Source organism: Paramormyrops kingsleyae, chromosome 24 (genome assembly GCF_048594095.1).
Source record: "Paramormyrops kingsleyae isolate MSU_618 chromosome 24, PKINGS_0.4, whole genome shotgun sequence".
In the NCBI taxonomy this organism is placed as follows: Eukaryota; Metazoa; Chordata; class Actinopteri; order Osteoglossiformes; family Mormyridae; genus Paramormyrops; species Paramormyrops kingsleyae.
In genome coordinates, this window is record NC_132820.1 from 3,382,952 (window position 1) to 3,395,993 (window position 13,042).

Here is a 13,042-nt window from a genome sequence, read left to right on the forward strand (position 1 = left end):
TCAGGCGCTCATATCACTCATATCTGCTTACGCTTATACCACCCAAAATGGATGCCTTCCAGCCTAGATTTCTCTGACTAATAATGTTGAATAATTTGGTGCGACTGCATAAGATGATTCTGACAAACCCTGCCGATAAACACACAAATGTGGCCGAAAGGTTTATGCGGCAGACAATGAAATTCGGGTGACACAAAAGTCAAAATGACCTGTCAGGACAATGACATTAATAACCTGAAATATACTTCAAATTTACTTGACAGTATATAATCAGCACCAGCACCTAAGCAGCCATAAAAAGCATCAGGAACACTTAAAAGTTTATCAAAATGCAGCGGTACAGTTGCATTATTCACAATCCCCTGAAACCTTCCTTCATAAATCGTAATGACAGTGCAGAAGAACTCATTACAAGGTTGCCATAAACACTCTACTTTGGGATAAAGCGCCAAAATGCAAGCAATCGATATCCATTAATGTTTTTTTTACAACCTTATTAAGAAGCCAGATAAACAGTCCTTAAATGAAGCGAAGAGAGTGTCTCCCAGTGAACTTGAAAGGCGCCGCCTCAATTACTCTGCAGTTCTCGGCTAATGCAAATGAAAGAGCCTCATTTCCCTGTCCGTCGCTAATGACCCTTTAAGTTCATCGGGCTCAATGTCAGTAAAGTACCGATACGGCTGCAGTCAAGGCGGCGGAACGAGCCGCGCACCAGTTACGCAAACGCGCGACCTGCTTGAATTTGCATGCAGTGGGGCTTTTGTTTTTCAGCCTTAATTTCTTCTAATTTCTTGGATTTTTTTTTGTTGTTGATTAGAACAAAAATAGAGCACTTTCTCGGAAGGGGAAGCGTTAGCTTGACATTTTCTGTGATTTCATAATCAAACTGCGTTTCTCTACTCGGAATACTTCAGATTTTTCACTCATGTCGTGGAAGGCAGGGAGCAGGAGCAAGGACCCGATGGCATGTAAAACACGCAGAACACACGCCTCTCCAGCCCAGACGAAAGCCGGGTCTGCGGCCGGATCAGGCAACTTCACAAGCGGAGCTGACAGCCCTGCTTACAACTACATGCATGCTGGTACTCTGTGGGCCTGGAGCAGATCTCATATGGGTCTCAACAATCACCACGCAGCCTCAGAACAGTCCGGTAAAACTTTCCATAACAACACATTCATATTATTCGACCAATACCTTCATCATAAAACATCATTGTAAGAAAAGCCCAATAATAATAGCCAACAATGCAATCCCCTAAAGGAAAGCACAGCAGCCTTTTGGTATGATAAAGTCATCCCGCCACAGATTACGAATCTTTAAAGCTCAGCCAACACAGCAGAAAAATAAAATCCTTAAACTAGTTGAATCGTGTCTTCCTGATGCCTGGAAAGTCGCTATAGACCCATGAAGACCAGTCTGAGGACTGTGCGGCTTAGACACAGAATACCTGATGAAAGACGGACGGTTCCTAGGATAATGAATCCGCCTCCTTTTGTTACAGTCTATAGCTGCACCACAAACCCCCCACTCAAATGAGATGCCTCAGGTTTCCAGACGAGCTGAAATATTCCCTCCGCTCGCTTTCCATTGAAGTGCTCTCCTCTGATATGTTTCATATTGTTTCCCTTGATCTCCAGCAGAAAAGATACCTGCAGACTCCCAGTCGGTGGGTCTTAATAACACGCGGTACAACACCAAGCAGGCTACCTGCAATAAAGACGAATTTGTTATTTTTGAGAAATGTAGCCTATTTACAATCGCAAAGTTTTCTGACCCAAATTCTGCGGGGAAAAAAATTTATCTGAAACCACAGGTGAAATTCAGCTGCCCCCTGTCATTTCTGCAAAAATATACCACGTGACAGATGTATTTCAATGAATACTTAAATATTACATGCTACAGTCATAACGCTATAGCAATAAACTATACGATCGAGTTAAATTTTCAAGTTAATGTGAAATAATTTTTCTGACTAGGCTACATTTATTCTCCGTGACCCTGCACTATAGATAAGCGGTGTGGAAGATGGATGGATGGGCAGATGAACGGATAGCAATTTAGGCTGCTTTTTTAAATCAGCAGAGCCAAATTAAATAAATATCGGACATTAAAATGTAGTAATTAAATTTACGCGCACTGAACAAAACGCCAGTGACGTCGTTTGGAACCGCAATCGACATGTTAAACGCTGTTTTTCATATCGTCTGTAACTAGAAATTCTGCAAGGCACATATTATATGGAACTCACGTGATGTTCTGTAGGCTATAGGCTATCTGTGTATTTGGAAGTAACAGCAGAGGCACCGTGCAATGTTTTGATGCGTTCTTTGACTTTGTTTTTATATAAGTCTGCAGTTTCGGGTAAATTCCCCATGAACTGCAAATCCAGCCAAGTTATGACTATGTGCTGAAATAGCTGTTGATAAAATCACCCGACCACACACACGCACGCATGCATGCACACACGCTTTTTTCAGTTCAGCTCGACCTCATCTCGCCAATTTTTTTTTTCCACTTACGTCCCTTTTTGGCTGGACGTCTAGTCCAGACACAAGCTGTCGGCACGTTCCTGTGATCCTCGCCTGTTACGTGAACTTCTGTGCGCTGTCCTCAATTTTAAACTCCGCACAGTCCTGGCACCAAAGAGGATGCTCTCAGACTCACCGAGTACGTCGGGAATTCGTATGCATAACAGATTCAAAATGTTTAACTTTGTCGAACTTCGTCAGCAGCCAGCCAGCTTTTGCTGTGATGATGGTGATGATGATGATAACATGCTGCCGACTGAATGCATCACCTCCTAAATGTCACACGGACAGCCAGTGATTTTACCAGCTGATACGTTTTTTGTTATGTCCTCCCAGTCTAAAATCTCTCCTGATCCTTATTCTATAAAGAACACAAACACACACACGGTAACAAACAAACAAACGAGCTGTCATCCTTCCCGTCACTGGAGGGAGGATCCTTCAGCCCACTGGGCTGTCTGGCTTGGTGTTATCGCTCGTTTCCTGAGGTTTTTTTGTGTGTTCCTTCCCATTTCGGCTACCCCCGGGGGGATTTCGAACTGCAAATCTGCAGTCAGCCAGATTCGAGAACGGCGCCTCGGGGTGAGATGAGCACTGAAGTTACTTAAGCGAGTATCATGGAAGTCGCGATATCCGGCCCTTATCATCTCGGCCTTGTGCCATCTCGACATCCTGCTTGGGGAGCCTCCACCGCTGGGTGGCTGTAGGGGGGTTTACCGTGGATGTGACCCGACGCTTCCTAATCCACATCTGCTCAATGACAGGCCCCCCTCCCGCTCCTGCCCCCCTGCACCTCGGCCGCTCGGACATCCGGTCACAGCTGGCCACCGTAAACATTTGCTGAAATGTCACCGGCTCCCTCAGAGAAGCCTCTGCATTTCCCGAGGAGGGACTTCACCTCCTCAATCGCGCACGTCCATAAAAAACACAGCAGGGAGTATCAAACTCACCAAAGACCCGATTAAACCCAATTCACGACTAGCCTGTTAACCAAACTGCGGTTAAATCACAGCAAAGCCCACCACCTTATTACAATGACGTTTATCTCTGGCAGCAGTATTTTAGCGTTATTAACATGTCATTTTCGATGATTAACACATTCAGGATTTCATCATTACCCAAAACCCAATCGTTTCCCTGATATATAAAAAAAAAAAATCAACTGACACATGAAGAACATTAGTCACAGGATTCTTTGTAGATTTTTGGCACATGGACCAAAAATGACATATGAGCATCGTACAGTAGAAAGCGGCAACTGGGGGTGTGGAGGCTGGTGTCTACAGCCACCCTCACCTGAGAGCCTACTGAGTACAAAGAGGAGGGATGGATGAAGATCTCTCTGACCTTCAGCAGGTCTTCTGAAGAACATTTTCTCACAGAAGCTTAAGTTCCTTTTACCTGAATATTCCTAAAGTGAATATCAGAGACTCTTTGATAGAACCAGTGATTAATTAATTCATTAAATGGGCAAAAACATTACACGCCTTGATTTAAATTAATAATTAGATTACACAATGGGGTTCATTGTCTGGCAGGTCATCCAGGGGGTGTTTACTAGGATAGGGGTCAGGCCCGGTTAAGGAAGACTGATAGGTGGGTGGATGGATGGATGACTGAATGATGGATGGATGGATAGGTGACTGAATGGTTGGATGATTGGATGGATGGATGGATGGATAGATGACTGAATGTTTGGATGGATGGATAGATGACTGAATGGTTGGATGGATAGATGACTGAATGGTTGGATGGATGAATGACTGAATGTATGGATGGATGACTGAATGTATGGATGGATGGATGGATAGATGACTGAATGATGGGATGGATGGATAGATGACTGAATGATGGATGGATGGATGACTGAATGTATGGATGGATGGATGACTAGACGGATGGATGAATGGACGGGTACGTAGTGCAGATGTGCCTTGGTTATATCAAACAAAGCAAGTTCATAAGTGACCCTCCCCACCCTTTACCGGCTGCAAGACACCAAGTGGAGTGCAGACTGCCTCTCGTCTCAGTGACGTGTGAAACATCATTTCATGTCAAGTTCGGGAATAAAAAGAAAACTTGATGCTGGTAGCCGAGGTGCCCGACGTTCCTGAGGTCACACCTCATCCAGAGGAGCTTCATTTCGCGAATAAACATGTGAGTCGGTATGAGAAAGCGGAAAGGCACTGACAGCTGTATTTTTACAGGTGGGGAAGCTGGGTACGGCAGGGGATCGGCTGACGGGGGACACAAAGGGGCGAGAGCATCCCCCATCGGCAGGGATTCACAGGAGCACAGTTTGCTCGCGGTCTCTGTGAACAGCGCGCAGAAATAACGACCTTTGCAGGGGCGGCCATGTTGTGCCAGATTGCCATCTCTCCAGTGGTCAATCTCTAGCTTAGGAAAATATATGCAGGAAATTTGATTTTTGATATTATCAGGAAAATGTAATTTCCTAACTCTTGATTTGCTCCGATAAAAAAAAATAATAATAAAAAATACTCACACGTGCTGGTGTAACATTTCAAAATCATGACTGAGCTCATTTGAGTACAGACGTACCGACCATGACTATTGGATGCTGCTCAAACCAATCAGATTCCTTTTGAGTGGCTCATCGGGTGATGAGAAGTGGATGGCAGTTATGCAAACCTGGCTGACTGGTGTGGGAGTCCCCGACGCCAGCTGTGGGTGCAGACCACCCTGGGCACTGCACTGTGCCCGTCAGCGACTTGCAGTTGCTTCGTCCTCACTGCGATTTCTGCTGCCAAAGGCATTATGGCACCGAAGGAAAGAAATCTGTCTTGCGTCTAAGAGGGGGTGGGGGAGGCAGTGTCACAGGGTGATTAAGTTCACAGATTCTCACTGCAGCTGATTGAAAGGCATGTGGGAAGCTCCATCACTGCTTCAATCCATCCTGTGTCAATTAGACACCACGACACAAGCTCTCCCCTAAATGAAGAAGCACAGCGGGGGCGAGAGTGTCTTTAAACCCTCCCCAGCCTGTCTTTCTGCTTTCATTCCAGAAAAGGGCAAAGGAAAAAAAAAAAATTAGTAAAAGAGGGAATTTCTGTGGCACAGAGTTTAAGCAATGTGAAAGAAATTTGGGAGAAAAAAAAAAAAATGCTGAAAATGTAGGGTTCGTGTTTTCTAGCCACAAAAATGCTGAGGCAGGGTGGTGGGAGCCAAAGGCGCAGTCGTCTTGGCGGCGGGCGTCCGTACGCACGCGCGGGCACACAAAGCCATCAAAACGAAAGTCGGCCTCTTTTCAAAGCAAAGGGGAACCAGTTCGAGCCAGAACAATAACGAACTTCAGAACAGCACTTTCAAAGAAGCCGTTTTACTCCCCCGGCTGACTGTCAGGCCAGGGAGCGGAACAGGGATTTGGGATTCCAGCCGAAAGCGCCCCTTTGCCGAAGCGTAATCCCCGCTCCATTAACCGGCCGAATGCTCCGCTCCGCACGGCCCCCGCAAGTCCCGTTACCGGCAGCAACGGAGGGTCACGTTTAAACTGCTAAAAGAGTATTAGCTGATTAGCATGCCGGTCGCGGCAAACCGACCCCATTGGATTCATAGGGGGAGCGTGAAAAAAACACCCGTGACACTTAATAATCTATTGTTATAATTATTTCGTAATAACACCGATAATGATAAAAACACAACCGTGCCACTAGAGAAAGAAACAAAGAGAGACGACAGAACTGCAGCACAAACAGGCACCGCTGTAAGGATGAGAAGGTGATTAAACGTGGGGTCTTCAGCAGGTTGTACAGGTACCTAAATAGTATGATGGGCAAAAGGGTGGGTGAGGGTCGCCTCACACCCCAGAGTCATAGGTTAGAATCGGACCCCAGCCCGTTGGCGCTTTTCCACTGCCACCAAGAACCCAGCCACACCGTGAACCAGCAGTTTCCCATTGTCGTACCCGAGCCGTACCTGCGCTGACACCACCCTGCTTACTAGCAGGGCCAAATGCGTGACCAAACCGAGCTGGTTGTGTCACCACCACCTGATTGGTCAAAATGCACTGGTGATCTGTGCCTATATGCATGGATTATCTGAAGGAAAAAGGGCCTAATCTATATATTATTCATTATTAACATTATGGCACGTCGTGATGTATTGATGCATTCCTAATAACTAGGAACTCGAAAGTTTCCAAGCACCCACTTAAGAAGGTACTATGGAACAGCTGAATAGAATGTATTTGTGATGCAAATTTACGCAAGCGAATGCTAATTCCGCTAGCATTTGTTGCTAAAATGAGACTGCGATTTTCACAGACGTGCTAACGGAAATTAGCACATAGTTAACCAAGACGTACACCGTGGGAAGAGTAAATTAGCGCCTCTTCGGTTTTATGTCACTGTCGCTCCCCAAACCCGGCAACACCTTTATCGAGGCGACCCTTCTGCAGTGGAAACGCCAAACGAGCCGGAACCGCGCTATAACTGGGCTTTCCTAAGGGTACAGCTCAGTTCCTGTATGCCAGTGGAAAAGCGCCATTTGTGAAACGAGCATTTCACCCCCTCCCTCCTCTCTTCCAGTACTCTGCTGCCTCCCACACTCCAAAAGTTCAGGTAAATCGTGTCTGCCATGCATGGCTGTCTATCACTGGCACCCCGTCCTGCTCTGTCTCACAGCCCCCGCCCCTCAGGAGGGACTCCTGAATCACCAGCAGCCCCCTTGTCTAACCGAAGATGGGTGGGAATTCTCACGGGGGCGGCAAGAAAGCCCTCGGGCTCACTGTACAATTAAGGTACCCATGGCAACTGCATAGCCCGAGACCTCATACTGCCTGAAGATCAAAGATCCGACATGCCATCACGTTCCTGAGCACAGAGCTTGTCTCCAAAAGAAACAAAACTCTGCATCGTTCTAAAAACCGCAAGCATGCAGAAAAACTTACGACCGATTTATGAGATTCCCCCATTCAACCTGAAGCTATACATTTATCTATATATTACTTTTATAGACTGTACTGTACTGTACTCCATTATAATTTACGGTGGTATAATGAACACACCTAGTGTCAATAAATAATTACTGGGGACAGGCTGGGGGTGTTGTCTACCCCTCAGGGGAAGACAGTAAAACAAAACTATCCTGCTGCCATTCCTCTCTCTATTTCAGTCATAAAGAGGACGAACGAAAGAGCAACAAAAAAAGAAACAAACCACATGCATTACTGAAAGCAGCTAAGATAATGCAATAAAGAAAAAAGGAAAATAAATACAGTGAATATCTATGACAGATAAAGGCGTGTTTAAAATGCAGTGCACTTCTTCCAGACTACAGGTACCAGAAAGAGTCGGCGTGTGCACCGATGAGGCCTGTGCGGATAATGACCCTGACTGGGTAACGACGCAGCCAGGAGTCGGGAAAAACAGAAAGGTACACAGATTTCTTTATTTAGACAGGGTCATGCCGAGCTGGCAGCTAGACACGGCTGACAGCCTACAAAAGCACCTTCAGAGATGTTCCGGGGAAGATGGTCCGTGATGATCCCAGCCATCCTAGGAGAGACAGCACTAGCTGGAGTGAGGAGGCCAGAGGGGTTTTTTTCCCCCCTTTTCAGTTTCATACATAAAGGTGATTTTAAAGAAAAACAAAAGGGAAAGTGAAACAAACCTGCGGCGTGTTTTTAGCGTGCGGCGTGTTTTTCCAGAATTACACGCATAACTCACCTCTGGCAGGATTTCTGTCGACCGGGTGCTCCCCGGAAAACGGATTAAACGTCTGCGACCCCCCCCCCCTTCAAAGATGGAGCCAGATAGGGAACTTTGCAGAAAGCAACCCCGATCACCAGTGACTCATTTTAACATCCCTGCTCCTGCACCCCGTCAGCAAAGACCCCAACTCTGACCTTCTTCTGAAAACAGCAGCTTGCGGTCTCCTTGGCAGGGGGGGGGGGGGGGGGCATCACGGCCTTCTGGCCCTGTTAAGTGCAGCCCACTTTCAGTCGTCAGATGGGGAAGGAAGGAGGCGATGGTGCCCACGCCCAGAGGAGCGAACTCCAAAGGGGCAGCGGGCCAGGCAGCGCCACGTCACACAGGTTAGCCGATGCCCGGCGGGAGGTCGTTCTCGGGGCTTTTACGGCAATCACAAAGGCAAATCCCAGCCGCTGGGATCGGCTGGCATAAAAATCAAACCTCCGTCTGAAGATGAATTCTTGGATGTACCTGTAGAAAGCTACCCTTTCTGCGTCCGGCTGGCTGCTAAAGCCAGGCTGTGATGTCGGGGGAGGGGATCGGGGTTTGCTGGCGCCGTCGGAGCTCTCCCGCCAGCTGTCACCGTGTCGTACGGCCAGCCAGCTCAGGGGTGGTGCCATCGCGTTCCCTACCCACCCCAGAATCCTCAGCGCCTCCCCACCACTTACGGGTTAAAGGCTGATCGCTAGGCCGACGTCCCACTCGGCTCAGATCGGCGCTTCCTCTCGTCTCTGTCCATCTGTCAGGGCGCGGAGACGCTCGCCGGCCAAAAGTGCCGCCCGGCAGAGATTAGCCAGCGAGCCTCTGCCTAATTAATTCTAACTGCTGCGGGAAAACTCTGCTTGGTCGGGCAGGGGAGGGGAATATATAAAACAGGAAGGATGGCGGATGCCACGACACGAGCGGCGGGCCGATGCATGAGGGATAGGCGCGTCAGAGATGCACTGCAGATTTCACTGCAGATTTCATGACAAGTTCCACAGATCTTTTGTGCATTTTGTGCAAGAGGTGCCAGTGAGCTAAATGCACCAATAGATTTGTCAATATATGATTTATCAGTAGATAAGGGATTATCATATATAAGCCCAGAGGTATATACAAGGGGGTGGCCACAGGGAGCCCTGCTAAAAGCTGATTGGCTCCCAGAGGGCCCTCTCCTCTGTCACTCACCACTTTAAAGCATGCCATTCTCTAATAATAAGGATGGCCCCCACTGTATAAATTATGGCCCCACCTTAAAAAAATCATGGAATCATCCCCATATAAGCCAACATTGTTAGATCGACTATAACTGAAATTGTAACAGATATATTTTCCATGACTACATCTCCAGCACAGGCTTGTAGATTAATAGTTATATATACATACAAGTTGTTTTTTCACTTTTTTGACATCACTTTAGAAATAGGCTCCTTACTATCTGATTCCTAGTCGGCTTCACCTCGACTTTCACGGGTCGCCGACATTTAAAAGGCACCATTTTTAAGGAAGTGCAGGCGTGACCGCCGCACGTCACATGCCCGAAGGCAGGCGGTGGGGTGAACGTGGCTCGCCGTGCCCCTGCTCGGCCGCGGTAAGCGCTAACGACGGCACCGCGCTGAATACTAAACGAGGAACCTCGTTAAAATAAAAAAAAAAAAGGGAACACTGGTCACTGCACCATCCGCTGGCGTGGAGAGAGGAGACGCTGAGATACATCATGGAGTATGATGGAGATGCGCGGTGTAGGTCTCACTCACCGGGCCACCTGCTGCCAGTCAGCGCAATGACATGCAGATGGGATAACAGGGGAGCTAAATGGTGAAGATAAGAGCCCCCCCCCCCCCAACTCAGATTCCAGTACAGTCCCTTATTCTGGCCCACTGCCCCCACATACTAATTGCACTCTCCTCGTTGTGTACCGGAATGTGAGCTGGAGGTGGGGGGGGCTCACGGTGGGAAACAGGAGTGCCGATATCGTGTAAATCAATCCAAGCTCGGGGCAGCGAAACAAAGATATCGCTAAGGCCTGTTCCACAAGTCCTGGCAGCAAACATCACCCTGGCGAGGCAGGAAGAACCGGCAACGGGAACAATACAGCAACCCAGACTCACATACCTTATGTTCAACGTGCGGCTGATTCTTTAATGGTGCAGCAGCGATAAAGTCAGCCCATGCTCTTAATCCAGCAGAGTATTATGGAGAGTAAAGTCAAGAGCGTAGAACTCAGTATTAAGTGAACTGAGCGTGAAATAAAAAAAGTTAAAAACGAGATTTGAAAGGGATTACACACTGATCTCAGATTCAATTTAATATTTAATCGGCAGTAAATTGACCCAGCATGCTACAGACGAGGAACTTAATAATCTACCTTTCCGAAAAGACAAAGGTTAAGCTGCATTTGAAAGCTTAAACCGTACTCGTAAAACATGTTACGTTTAAAGATTACAAGGCAGGAACAGCTGCTTCAGCTCGTGCGCAGATCATAAAACCATTTCAGGGCCAAAAGTGATTGCGCAAGAAGACAGACTCCCGTCTGGTTTGATGGGCGCCGTGGGTTCATGTGTGAGACCGAAGGGGATACCGCCGAATCGAAGCGAGCCGCCACGTTGCAGCAGAGAGGCGTGGCAGCTTTGCATTTCATTAATGAAGAACTCCTGAAGAATGGCCCACGGGGAAGATGGTCTCACTTCCCACATGAAGCCTGATCTCACGCAAGACATCCTTGGAACGGCAGATAATCCCTAACAATGTTCCAAACAGCAGGTGAAGGCATTGACTTGACATCAAACTGAGTCACACAGCATCGCTTTGCTTTAATTTCAGCCCGCTGGCAGTAAATATAGCTTGCAATAGAAAATACTTACGCAGGCAATATAATCTGTGTGCTAACGATCAAATTGCGTCCTGCTATTTTCAGCAGGTTTTCCCAACGAATTAGGACGTAAAAACAAAATGAGCGACTCACTAATGCATATATATTCATATGAACTGCCAACTAGCTGGAGAGTAAGAGATTCCCGGTGCAGCAGAAACCCGCTGTGATGTCACGATGGCACCATATTAGCAGTTGTACCGGAGAATCAACAGATTACGTAACACCATGGACGACAAATCACACACCCACTGCACAAGGCCCTGAGCAGACAAAAGAGTACATTCAGTGACAGACTCACAGAAGTGCCCCTGTTCTCATGAGCACAACCTGTGGTCTTTCCTGCCAGCTGCTATCAGACTCTGCAGTCAGTCGCTCCCCTAACCCTCCTTCACCAGATCATAACTGTCTGTCTTACACACACTGTTTTTGCAGATAGTACTTTTCTCTTGTTACTTGTAGATATATAGTCACTTATCTGTTTGTTTGTTTATTATTGTCACTGTCATTATTCATTTATAATTTACTATTGTATCCATTTATATTGTTTCTCTTTCATATTGATGCTGTAATGCCTGAAATGTCCTCTGAGATCTACCTAACTATCTATCTCAGAGTTTCCCCAATAGAGTCCTCAGGTACCCACATACAACGCACATTCTGGGTGCTGGGAGGGAGCAAAAACGCGGACTGGCTGTCAGTCCCCGAGGATCGGACTGGGAAACACTGATGTATCTAATAGGGGTGTTGTCTGGGGTGGAGCTGAAGACTTTTAATGGAGCTGAAAGATATATTCTCCTTTAAAGGTACACTCCCCTTTAAAGGTACACTCCCCTTTAAAGGTACACTCTCCTTTAAAGGTACACTCCCGCTTAATACTCTATTCCCCTCTTCCAGAACGTCAAGGCCCCGATCCTCTCAGAATTAACAGAAAAAACGACCGATACCGGGGACACAGACGGCTCCTAGCAAGCTGGTGGGAACTGAACCAGGTACATCTCCAGAGATGACAGGCAAAAATGGCAGTGGAACGTGCTGCCGTGTTGCCGGCGTGCGACTTGGCGGTGACCAAATCGTACACGTGTGCGAGGCCGTCCTGACGAGAGATCACAGCTCACTGGAAGTGCCCCAGCAGAGGAGGACAGGTGTAGACCTTCAGTTTGGGCCGTGCTTCTCTGAGATGTTGCGGCATCAGTGGGGAGGCAAAAACATGGTTTTCAAACTTCACTTAGAAAAACAAGAGAAATCTTCCATAAATCTAGGTACACCTACGGCTATGTAGCCTTTGCTAAAGCAGTGACACATAGCACTGGACATGAGACATAAAAAATGCAGAGGACGGCACCTTCACTGGCTTCACAGCAGTCACATTTGGCTCTGTCATTCGGATGAGATTGCTATTTCAATAGTTACTTTCTATTACAGGTTTATCAAGCCAGTTTTTGATCCAGTAGATCTTGGTTTCTGACACTTAGCCTGAGGTAAGGAAACACCGCATGCCATTAAGATGAAGAGAAATCAGAAAGGAAGTCATCGAAAGTTCGCCAGGGTGGGCGTGATCTCCTGTTATTATCCGAGTACTTAGACTTTGAGCAATGTCAATAAAGTTGAATCTAATCTAATAGTTGCCCATCTTCTCCGCTTCAACTCATGCCAAAGTCAGCAGCAAAGCATCGGAAACATGCTCCAGCATCCTTTCGTAGACTCTGTGCCTCACGACAGACCCCGTCGGCAAACTTTTCACTCGTGGTGCCGCCCTCTGGCCCCAAGGCAGGTTCACTTCACGGGCAGGAACAGAAACTCAGAGCCTAGTTCTGAGTACTGAGCCGCGGGAGCGAGAGACGGTAGACCTGTCCGTCCGCTCAGGTTTGTCACCGTCAGACTTTGCTGCCAGTGAGCCCTGACAGGAACACGGGACACGTCTGCAATCAAAGGCAGGAGGAGCTCC

The 13,042-nt window shown here is 47.3% G+C and overlaps 1 protein-coding gene across 4 annotated transcripts in view; it reads right to left on the reverse strand.

Moving 5' to 3' along the window:
- LOC111850329 (bifunctional heparan sulfate N-deacetylase/N-sulfotransferase 1-like) overlaps positions 1-13,042 on the reverse strand; it is a 48,984-nt gene that overhangs the window by 31,071 nt on the left and 4,871 nt on the right. Inside the window, exon 1 of one of the 4 annotated variants that reach the window (XM_072706814.1) lies at positions 2,521-2,986. The exons of the other annotated variants lie outside the window; for them this stretch is intronic. The gene's annotated coding sequence lies outside the window, so the exon portion shown is untranslated. Of the gene's footprint in view, positions 1-2,520; positions 2,987-13,042 lie in introns of those variants that run through there. 4 annotated transcript variants of the gene reach the window in all.